The following is an 8,365-nucleotide window of genomic DNA, read 5'->3' as shown; positions in this document are numbered from 1 at the left end:
AAAGTAACTGAATTGATGAGTTATTGTCAAAAATGGTAGAGTATGCGAGAAGACATATTGTATATCAAGCAGTCTTGTTAAAAATAGTTGTCACCACCACCGCGACCAGGATCCCAGGACCCCACCCCACTATCTAAGTGCCCCTGAGCAAGGCACTTTACTCCCCTAACACCTGCTCCCCGGGGCACCGTGCATGGCTGCCCACTGCTCTGTGTGTCCTCATGTGTACACCAGATGGGTCATAGCAGAAAACAAATCCCCCCCTTGCATGTCATGTGTGTGTGCATGTGTGGGACAATAAATGTATCGTAGCTTATCGTAGCTTATCTTCAAGAGAAAGTACCCTTTTTCTGGGGGAATATTATATTCCTGTTTGTGCACAGCTTTAAATAAAAATTTAAAAAATCAGATTAAAGTAGTCTATACCCTCCCTCCCTCCACGTCACCTGCATAGTGGTGAGCATTAGAGCTGTGGCCATTTCTTGATTCTTAGATACAACGCTGTTCTGATTATTATACCTTAAGTGTGAAAACATTATATGGTGTGCCTTTGGGCATTCAATAAATTAGGTTATCAGAAATATATTGAATATGAATGTAATTTTTTTTGGAATTGACTAAAGTTACCTCTGGGCACCACCCTTCAATGGAAGGGAAAAGATAGCCAATTTATTGATTAAGTCTAATGAAAGTACTTACTAAAAATTTGGAACTCTGATAAATAATCAAATTAATACCTAGAGACAAAATTACCACATAAGTAATAAGCAAAGATGAAAGATATGAAGTTCTTGACAGTATAGAGGTAAAGAGGTAAATTCACACTTATGAAGCATTAATGAACATTTGTGTTAAATAATTATTTTTATTATGAAAGTAATAAAAGCATAAACAAACAATCTAACTAAAGGTGTTCTTACTATATACAGATGTGCAGATGTGTATACGTGTGTGTGTGTGTGTGTGTGTCACTAAGTGAGTAAGTTTCAAAATAACAAATGTTAGTAAATGAGGCCCATTGTGTCCTTTCGTCTTGTAACTGAGTTACAGTTGGTGCCTCTCTGTCTGGGAGCATCTGAGTTAGATATGAAAGTCCCTGCACATAGACACTACAATGTACTGTTGATTGGCCTTTTATCTATAGCCTGACCTTCATTCTAAGAGAGAGAAGGGAGTATCTGTGGAATTAGACAGACACTATTCTCCCTCAGTGGCGAAATGCAAGGGTCTGGACTGACACAAACAAATCAAATACTGTTTCGTTTCTGATCCACCAACACCACATTATTAATACCTTCCTGCACTTGCAGTAGGCCTATTCGTAGCCTAATCTAAGCAGTAATTTGCTCCACAGTCATTTTAGAACGCTCGTAGCCCCAAGAGCTAGCCTTCTAGCTAGCTAACCTATTCCAACTGCAGCTAGCCCTTTTCTCCTTAACACCTACCTTTACATCTTCAATCATCCACTTGTGTTGCAGCAAATAAAACACCAGCACTTGAATACTATTCTGTCCCTGTCTACATTGTGTAAATGGTTTTGTATTTATATAGCACTTTTCTAGTCTTGAACCACTCAAAGCGCTTTACAGTACAGTTTTACATTCACCTATTCACACACACATTCATACATTGCATCTATTCGCAGCACTTTGTTATTCTATTGGGGTCATTCGGGGTTCAGCATCTTGCCCAAGGACACTTCGGCATGCAGATGGGTCAGACTGGGGATCGAACTGCCGACCTTCAGGTTGAAGGACGACCACTCTACCCCTAAGCCACAGCCGCCGTGTACTGTTCCTTTTGTTAGGAACCATTGCCTAGCACACCTTATTCATTATTCGTGTGCAAGTCACTCACAGCCTCACATACAAACACACTCACAAGACCACGACGTTGCAATTAGAACTTTATTAACTTCACACACAATGTATCAGCAAACAAACACAACTATGGACAAGTTTCTGATTCGTAAAAGTCAGGCAGCCAATGCGCCAGTGGCGAAGAAGCCAAAGCTTCACAAATATGACATGAGCTATTTGCTGTTTGGTTTTACCGTCACTGGCACGACTGAGCAACGTCCTTAGTGTGTTTTGTGTGCCGAAGTGCTGGCAAATAATAGCATGAAGCCATGCAAATTAAAAAGGCACCTCGACACCAAACACCCTGACTTGAAAGAGAAGCCTGTGGTCTATATGGAGCTCAGCGTAAGTTCAGTAAGGAAGACTTAAAACCCCACTCAGATCAGCTGACTGCGGGCGGTCCTAAATATCGGGAATGCCCATGGGAGGGCTTAACCTGTATGCTGTCAGCTGATCGTAGGTGTTCCCAATCATCTAATCAGGCCCGCGCTGTTTCCTTCAGCCAGTCACACAGCAGCTGTCAAACTTTAAAAATCCCTTCTCTTCTCTTCCTCAGCAGTGTCAATGCAGTGACTCGCACAACCCCTCCTCCACCCCAATCTCCTCCAGTCCTGAGAAGAACATTCATCACCTCTTCCGGATCCCGATGACAACCGATCACGGACTAAGGTGGCAGCTGACTGCCTGACAACAGACTGTTACTCGTGGCATCCATTGCACTTCTGTCCATCCTGGAAGAGGGATCCCTCGCATGCGGCTCTTCCTGAGGTTTCTACGTTTTTCCCTCAAGAAGGTTTTTTTTGTAGTTTTTCCTTACTCTTGTGAGGGTTAAGGACAGAGGATGTCTCACTTAGGAAGTCCAATAAGACAATGCTCATACATGGACCATCTAAACAAACGATTGACCAATGAACCACCACCAGTGTCTAGACCCCGGGGGGTATTCCTGTAAGACGTTCTGCTCCACCCCCTTCTAATCCTGATGACATCACACAGGGGTCTAAAATGCCAAAGACTATAAATATTCGCATTCTCTGTGCACTGTAAAAAATAAACTCGTTAAAGTAAAAACCAAGTCTCTCCTGATTGAACTATCTATCTATCTATATATGGTGGTGTAGTTGAGGGCGGCGGTGACGGGCGGCAGGGGGTTGGGGCTTTGGGGGGGCCCAGCTTGCAAAAGTTTGAGAGCCCCTGATTTAGATTGATCTATTTGCATACATTTTATGTAATAAATATTATTCAGTTGTATTCACCTTGTTGCAATGGTTACTTGAATACAAATGTCAGAGCAAGTCAGGAGCAGAAAGGCAAGATGTTGCAACTCTGGGAAGATTCTTTCGTTTCTTTCCTGCCTCATCCTGTCATCCGGCGTCAGGCAGAGGCAGCAAGATGTGCAAGGGCTGTCACTCAAGCAAGGCAGTGGATGAATTGGGAGAGCATAGAGAAACGATCTGCTGGAAGGACCAGTGGGGAATGATGCAAGCATGATTAGTTGCTTTCTTAGAGCAACCTATGATGTTATTACCTCACCCAAAAACCTACACCTGCCCACTATGCCCAGCTCCATCTACCCACAGACACATCCTCACTGGTTGTAAAATAAGTATCCCCCAATGTAGGTATACATGGAGACACAACGGGGCAGCTGTGGCTGAGTGGTGGAGCGTTCGTTCACCAACCAGAAGGTCGGCAGTTCAATCCACACTGTGTACACGACTTACCATGTCATAAGTTACATTCGAGGGCAACAAATTACATCAACCACTATTTTGTCTAATTACAAAAGTGTGTACTGTTGTAACATTTACCCATAAACTGGGACCTGAGTAGACATAGTAAAGTTTGTTAGAGATGAGTGGCCCCATTAGTTATCAGTAACACATAAACAGTCAGGAACAACAGAATGATGGATCAGTGTGATCTGACTGCCTAATCAGTATAGAATGCTAATATTGATACAGTTCAAGGAAAGTCAGACAAATTTAGAAAATAGTCATACACAAATCCCTGTCTCCAAAACTCTAATTTATAGCAATCAAACATGTGCATCTCTTTATCTTTTCCTGTCTAACCCCTCCCTCTACTCATGGTCTCTGGGTATTTGTTGATTGTTCCTTGTCACAGAGGAAGTGCCGCACCCGGCTGCCTGGCTCCCTATTGGCCCAAGCTCTGATGAATACTGATTTTGGATAAAAGGGATCAGAATATGGATAGGCAGAAAAGGGCAGAGATAGCTCCAATTGAAGATGAAGTAAAGCAGCAGAGAGGAGACGCTGCACTGCCTGGGAGTAAATGGCTTTGTGATGCAAGAGGTAAGCATGCAAAAAACAATACTAAACTAACTTATACAGTAGGAAAGTGCTTGAACTGCACATGTTTCATATTTTATCTTATGTGTGTCTTGTTTTTAATGTTAATAATTCACACAAGGTACAAGGACATTACTTTGTAATTTTGCCTGTTAATGAGTTATACATTTCTTGAAACGTATCTAGTCAATCTAATGTAATTTGTTTGAATTTAGTAATTTTTTTTACCTTATGCTGCATTTTTTAAAGGCATTGATAAAAAAAATTCACAACTTTAACAAAGACAGATGATCAAATGATTATTCAGGGTGGAGATCGTCAGGGTACAGTGTCACCTATTTACAAAGCATTGCTGGTCCTTGTAATGGGAAATTCTGTATTTAGATATGTTTAATGAAAGAAAAGAGGTATATAGAGAATGTAATGACAAATGTGTTTTCTGTGGTTAAGACTTCTAAGTGAACAGACTGTTTCTCATAGGACTCATATGTGTATTGCTTCTAGACTTCTGCCTGTAGCTAAGCAAAATGTTTCACAGCAGGGGCCATTCAAGGAGATGGAGCAGGGGGGCTATAGGTGTGATTGCCCAGAGACGAGGGGTCTCTGAGAAAGATGATTTTCACACCAAGAGACTCTCAAAGCGTCTGAGCAGAATCCACATGTCATTGTGTTGTAGACTTCAGAGAAGGCCCATGGACATTGATGGAGACAGAATGTCTGATCAGTCTGATCACGACACCCAGAGAGCTGATTGGAGAACATTCTTCTCCTGTGTGAGGAGGAGTCTTGTTTAGTATAAATGAAGTGGACTTTCCATGGCTCAGGGCCATTGTGTGAAAATCTGTCACTGTGATTGAACCATTGTGCCCCGTCCGCAGACGTTTGAATTAAAACACCAGAAGATATTTGTATGGCTGCGTCCTGTATTGAAATTCCTATAACATCCTCTATCATGCTTTCTTGGTCTGGTCACTCCCAATCCTTGTACCAGTGTCTTGAACCAGAGTGACGCTGGACAGGTTTGGGGGGGGCTGTGCTAAGGAGTGGTTGTGTTATGTGCTGGATTATCTCTGGCTGACTTATGTTTTCATATCTATTTTCCTTGTCATCTCGGTATTTGGTGTTGTGTTTTCTTCTGTCTTTGACTCAATAAAATAAACATTGATGTTATTCCACACAAATGAGGATTTGAATGGCCGCGATTTGTTGTGGTGTTTCTTAAAACTTGTTGGGGTTTGAGTATACAGCTGTGTCCATTGTCACTGTGTTACTGAGTCTGACATATACTTGATGTGTTACTTTGTTTAAGTCTGGCAAATAAAAGAAGACTGGACATTTCAAACTGAGACTCCAATACAAAGGAAGTATTCTAGGATTGCACTTCAGACTATCCTCCCGGGCCTATATGGCACATATGATGAGATACAAACCAATAATAATAGTAGCCCTTTTGAATGATTGGAAATGATGTAGTCTAATTTCAGTTTAATTTTCCTTTCTATTAGATTTTTTTCAATATGTAAGACTATCACTGCCAAGGAGACTTCTAAAATTATGGTTCAGCAAGTTCTTCCTAGTCCAACCAATACTTGTGTGAATTTGTTATACTGCTAATTGATTTGCTCTATTAATTGTGATCTCTTACTGTATCTCATACAGTGCATCTTGGTAGATATGTAAAACACTTTCTCTAGCATACATCACCAATACACTGCTGATACAGCCATCAGGGGCAATTTAGTTAATATTCTCTCCCAAGAACACTTTGGCACGTGGAATGGGTAGACAAGGATCAAGCCGCCGACCTCCTGGTATGTGGACGACCTGATCAACAGCTGCCCCCATGAGTTAAAAGATACCCATGTTAAACTCTCAATCTACTTCCCCAGGAAAATGGCCTTTGAAAAGGCTATCTTTCTTATATGTGAATACAGTTGTACTACAACCCCCAATGCAGACCTGGCAGATTCTATTACATTGTTATGTAAGTGATCTTGTCCACTATTTCCTGAGTTTAGTTGTATTCACCTTTCACAACTTATCTCTTAATTAGTGACTGTGGCTGAGGGGATAAAGTGGGTTTTCCACTAATCAGAGTGTGGGTGGTTTGATCCAATGTCTTCCTCATTATGCATTCCAAGGTGTCCTTGGGCAAGATAGTGAACCCCCAAAGTACCCCTGCCATTCTTATTGAAAAAGTGCTGCCCATAAATGCACTGTATGAATATGTACAGATCATTTACCATTACATTAGCCCGACCACAACCTATTGCTTTTAGTAAGCTTTGATGTAATGGTGTAAAACCTTACTCTAAATGTTGACCACCAGCAAGTTCAGGTTTATTGATGTCTTTACAGGCCTGATTCCCCCGCCGTAAAGTGACTGAAATCCCCCCTTTAGGGCATCACTCAGAACAGAAACTGACTTTATATTCCCGTACCCATTGAGGTAATATTATACACAGGCCTGAACACATCCACTTTGCCTATACCACTCTTTGTTAGGCTTTTAAATAAATGTGGTTCTCCGGAATTGTTTGTATATGTCTACTCTAATTTTGAATTCTAATGCTCGCTGCAAACCATTGTGATTTCTAAGATCTCTTGTTTTCTTAGTAACATTTTTTTACATCTGACTGTAGGGCTCAAATGCATAAATACTCTCAGTGGGTTAGAGATGAAAGCTCTGGGTATGCAAAAACAAATAGGAACTATAGGAATCACTTTTGTCAAGGGATTAGTATCAATGGTTCTGTTTTGTAAATCTCACAAATCTGTGCACAGGCTGGATAAATGACTATTCACATGTCCGCAGTCATTACATCTGCACATAAACAGGCTGATCTGAGATTGTATTAAAGGCTCACTGTGTTAGATTTAGGTGAAAGGGATCTATTGGCAGAAATTGCATATATAAAATAATCATAGTGATGTTTTCATTAGTGTGTTTCATCTAAATTGAACAAATTGTTGTTTTCTTTACTCTAGAATGGGCCCTTTATATTTAAATACTTTATATTTACACCCAGAGTGGGTCCTTTCTACGGAGGCTGCCATTTTTTTATATTAGCCCAAATTGGAAAAACTAAACATCTTTTGAGTCAAACTGATGGTTTTCTTTCGTGTTTGGAAGGGGAGGGTGAGGTGAGGGGTATTAAGCTGCAACATGCAACTTCACCACTAGATGTGACTAAACTCTACACACTGAACCATTATACAAGAACCTTTAAATTGTATTATAGATTATATATGAATAGCTTAGTATATGAAAAATTCTGTTTTCATTGGTTTAGTTAAAAATATTTATGTGAATCAAGGAATAACTAAACAATTTACTTTTCTTGACTGAAAAAAAATCCAAGACCTTGCCAGAGAAAAACCTGATGCTGATGAGGAACCCCCCTTTGAATTTCACATGTCAAGGTAGAGTATGTAGTGTAACACCAGAATTGGTTCAATGCATTATAAGAAAGAGTAGGTATTCAAAAATTTTGCTGATTTTTTTTTTTTTTTTGTTCACTTGCCTCCAATTTTATTTTATCATCAAATAATATATTACTACCTTCATATAACGGAAGTGATTCAAATATAACAATATAATATCTTTAAATTTGAATTTTCTTTTGAAACGTATTTAGGCCAAAGCTAATTTTCAACTGTCTCCTGAAGTTTGTGAAAAGAACCAGTTCCATGAAAGCAGTGCAGGTTGGGACGGACGAGAAATGGGCCCTCCCACTCTCTCTCTCTCTCTCGCTCTCACACACACAAACACACACATACAGGGGAGAGAAGACGTAAAATATCAAGTGGACAAGCGGAAACACACGCAGAGGTAGGAAAAGATGCCTGACTGAACTTTCCTTTTCCGTATGTTCTTCACCTACAACTAGTGAGCGGAATGTTTCAGTCGCTTAAGTGCGGACCTACCCGAGGCTTCCTGTATGTCCGTATCTCCGAGTCCATTACGGACGGACGGACACTTTTTGATTTATAGTTCTACGAGCCTTTTTTCGCCAGAACAGTAGTTGGCGCAACGGAAGTCGAGCTTAGAGAAGCCTACCTCATGAGGTATATAGAAGAAGTCCACGCTGGTTTATTTACGTCCCACCGGCTCCTCACACACAGTGAACGATGGCAACTAACAGAAAAAGGCTGTTGATGACCCGACAGTTTTTGCTGAAATAAAGTGACATC

General features: G+C 40.6%; 1 protein-coding gene and 1 long non-coding RNA gene across 5 annotated transcripts in view; both read left to right on the top strand.

The window, feature by feature from the left end:
* The first annotated feature begins 4,005 nt into the window (after positions 1-4,005).
* LOC128458246 (uncharacterized) lies at positions 4,006-5,513 on the top strand. The gene is made up of 2 exons (XR_008342002.1): positions 4,006-4,174; positions 4,710-5,513. It is a non-coding gene; the product is annotated as an uncharacterized LOC128458246 (long non-coding RNA).
* A 2,369-nt stretch (positions 5,514-7,882) lies between these two features.
* Positions 7,883-8,365, top strand: part of bcl2l12 (BCL2 like 12) — a 64,571-nt gene continuing 64,088 nt past the window's right edge. For all 4 annotated transcript variants that reach the window (XR_008342001.1, XR_008341999.1, XR_008342000.1 and 1 more), the window contains exon 1: positions 7,883-8,003. The gene's annotated coding sequence lies outside the window, so the exon portion shown is untranslated. The remainder of the gene's footprint in view (positions 8,004-8,365) is intronic.

This window comes from Pleuronectes platessa, chromosome 16 (genome assembly GCF_947347685.1).
Source record: "Pleuronectes platessa chromosome 16, fPlePla1.1, whole genome shotgun sequence".
Classification (NCBI taxonomy): domain Eukaryota; kingdom Metazoa; phylum Chordata; class Actinopteri; order Pleuronectiformes; family Pleuronectidae; genus Pleuronectes; species Pleuronectes platessa.
The sequence above is the reverse complement of the archived record's forward strand: the minus strand, read 5'-3'. Positions and strand labels throughout refer to the sequence as shown.